The sequence below is a fragment of the Ochotona princeps genome, chromosome 3 (assembly GCF_030435755.1).
Source record: "Ochotona princeps isolate mOchPri1 chromosome 3, mOchPri1.hap1, whole genome shotgun sequence".
In the NCBI taxonomy this organism is placed as follows: Eukaryota; Metazoa; Chordata; class Mammalia; order Lagomorpha; family Ochotonidae; genus Ochotona; species Ochotona princeps.
The window spans coordinates 80,784,128-80,787,382 of record NC_080834.1 but is presented as its reverse complement, the minus strand read 5'-3'; the positions used below and the strand labels follow the sequence as shown (position 1 = coordinate 80,787,382).

Genomic DNA, 3,255 nt, shown 5'->3' with positions numbered 1-3,255 from the left:
ATATTGCTGGTTTCACATTCTTATTATGACAAGTTATCAGATATACCAATTTTGTTGGGTCAACCCCCATTTTTGATGACTTTTCAATTGAAAAATATCTTAAGACAGGCTTAATTACTTCTGTTCTGGAATTCTACAGAGTCCTTCTGTAAATAAAAACTTAAAATTGCTTTACATAGGAGCTGGAAGATTGACTCAACAGACTGATCCTCTAACTCCAAGTGCCAACATCCTATGTAGGCACCAGGTTATGTCCCAGCTGCTCTGCTTCCCATCCAGTTTCCTGCATGTGGACTAGGAAAGCAGTTGAAGATGGTCTGAGTCCTTAGGACCCTGCACTCATATGGAAGATCTGCAAGAGGCTCCTGGTTCCTGGCTGTGAATCAGTTCAGCTCTGGCCATTGCAGCCATTTGGGGAGTGAACCAGTGAATGTAAGATTTTCCTCTCTCTGCCTCTTCTTCTTTGTATAAACCTGCCTTTCCAATGAAAATACATAATTTTTTTTAAAAATGCTTCCCATGAATGTCTATGAGCTATTTTCATGCTAGGCAAAATTGCCATAATTCAGACCCACGTTAAAATAAAGAGAAGTTCAAGAAGATTAACAATGATGGTTCCAATGGGGAGAACGAAAATGGAGAAACCATTGTTCTTTTTAGTTTGCAAATAGGGGATGACATGTTTTCTTCCTATCAGAAAGGACAGATCTATGCCTCTTCTCTGTGTGCCCTTAATACCTCGTATGGACCTTGATTTTATAGTGAACACAGTAGATATGTCTTGCAAGCAAATGCTGTGCCTGATCACTTGAATGCTTATGATGTAGAATGTTCTTTGAATGCTTGTCTTAGAAATGTTCCCCCACCTCCTCCCTCCAAATTGAGGCCACTTGCCTGACAACAGAAAGCCACCACTGACATCGGGATGGTAGAGGAACAGAGGTGTTCATTATAAAGTGCAGAGTAAGGAGCTGGTCGTCTAGCAGTTAATATCAGGAATTAGGAACAATGTTCTTATAGATTCAAGTGGGAGCTGAGTAGTGAGTCTTCAATTCTTGTTGGTCTACAGTGCTTGTGATCCTTCTTCTATTGTTAGAGGTATCACTTGCTTTAGAGACTTTTTTTTCTGTTTTTTTTTTTTTTTTCTTTTATCAAGAGGTAAGTCCACAGCTCTGAGCTCAGGTCTTGATTGAGGATGATTGACATGAATCCTATGGAAGGATAAGCAGTGTGCAGAATGCGGCTGGACAGATCACCACGCTGCTGTTGCTCCAGGCCTGGCTCTTCCAGGCTTCTCAGTATGTGTTGGCTTTGTCTAGTCCTGTCATTCATAATAGATGAATGCAAAGTCCCAGAAACCTGTTCTGTCTGGGAAGGCTCTCTTTTGTTGTACGCATTGGTGGTTAATATGCTTGACAAATTTCAGAGTCCCTCTATCTCTGTAGACCAGTGCCAAAGAATTGTTTTCTGGATTCACTGTTAGCAGCTCTTCATCTTCACCTTTGGCAATTTAGGAAGTAAAGCCACCAAATTCTGGCTCCCAGCCTTCACAACCACAGTAAAAAAGTAAGGCCAGGGCGAATTCAGTCTTGCTGTTGTCACGGATTAAAGTGTAGTGACCAGTCTTCCAATGCCTCAGCTCCCCTTGACATGTGGGAACACCTGAGTCTTTGCTTCTTTCTCCTCAGACTCTTACTCCTCTTCTCCATCATTCTGCTGGCTGCTGCTGCTGATGGCCACCTCAGGAAGCCCAGGCTCAGAGGAGCTCTGGCTGGCTCCCTCTTCTGTGTTCTCTGCAGTTGAGGCTGCTTCTCTCTCTTTTTTGTCCTCAGTCTCACTGTCCTCTGAGGGGGCCAGGAAGTGAAGCTTCAGGCCTGTGAAGTTGGACAGCAGCAAGGACATTGCCTCAGAGTGAAATAACTCCATGCACTCCTTCAGGATGTCAGGCAGTGTGCTTTCCTCAGCCTTCTAGTAAAACCTTTTGTTAGGAGGACTGCGAGTGTTCCATTCCACATCTGCTTTCTCCAAGGCCTCACAGACCTTTGCAAATTTCTCAGGCTTAAGAAATTCTTTCAGGAGAATTTCAGAACTTTCTTCAAATTCCTCTTGAATTTGAGCTTGGTACTCCATGTCCAGATAAGGAGGATTGATCCAATCATACAAAATCTCATGATCTTTTGGGATGTGAGGGTTCCAAGGAATGAAGGGTTCAAAGTATATGGGGGTCCTGGTTAGCGAAGCACCATGAAACCAGCCGCTTATAGACAGACGGGACTTCTCTTCAGAGAGGACTTCAGACACCTGATGAAAGGACACGGAGACACTTCAAAGAAAATCAGTTTGTTCCATGAAGGGATAAGAGACATGACAATCTGTTTCGGCTGAAAGTGTTCGTCAGTGTGGTACAGATCCAGGGTGCCCCCAAAACTCCTGTCCCAGGAAGGAATGAGGTACAGAATGAAGGCGATTCAGCACCCCTCCAGCTCATCATCATGGCACAGCAGGGCATCGGTGAATTCATATTTAGCACAGCACATGTCAATGGTTGGTTCCAGGTCAATCTGAGAGACATCTGAAAGCCAGGCTCGGAAATCTTCAAACATGAGCTTCCTTAAAGCAGAGATATGAGGCTCTTTTCTCTTCTTCAAATCATCAGGCTGCTGGAATTTATATAAATCATTATATTTCTCGTGAAAGTCCAAGTTCAAAAGTTCCTTCTGCAGGCTGTCCAGGAAGTCCTGGCTTCGGATGAAGTTCGGGATCACACAGTGCAGAAAGGGCTCCATATCCATGACAACAGCCTCGTGGCTAATGGCGTCCTGCTAGTCCACGCTTCAGCCACCTGCTTCTTCAAGGTTTCCTCTGTGACAGCATCAGAAAACTCTGCAATACTCCCTTCTTGCCCCGTTTCTCTCTGCAGCCCGGCCGGAGCTCTGCAGGCCATTTCCCATTCATCTCTGCACAATCTCCACTTTAGAGACTTTTGTTGATGACCAAGTAGAATTTAGTGTAGGACTTGATCTCACCTGCAACTCGTCATCATTGCTAGAATGATAAATAAATGCATGGATTGTTGAACAAGTGACAAATGTTTTGGTATCATCTTTATTCTCTCCTCAAATTATCACTCAGAGCCTGAGCATCTCATGGGAGTCACGAATGGAGAGGAGCCTTGATAATTGTCTTGTGTTATCCCAACTTATTTTACGTATTACAAAAAGATGTTATATCAAAAGAATGAAATGAAAGATTTTT

The 3,255-nt window shown here is 43.6% G+C and overlaps 1 pseudogene; it reads right to left on the bottom strand.

The window, feature by feature from the left end:
- Nucleotides 1-1,239: 1,239 nt before the first annotated feature.
- LOC101516316 (prolyl 3-hydroxylase OGFOD1-like) lies at nt 1,240-2,955 on the bottom strand (annotated as a pseudogene).
- Nucleotides 2,956-3,255: the final 300 nt, after the last annotated feature.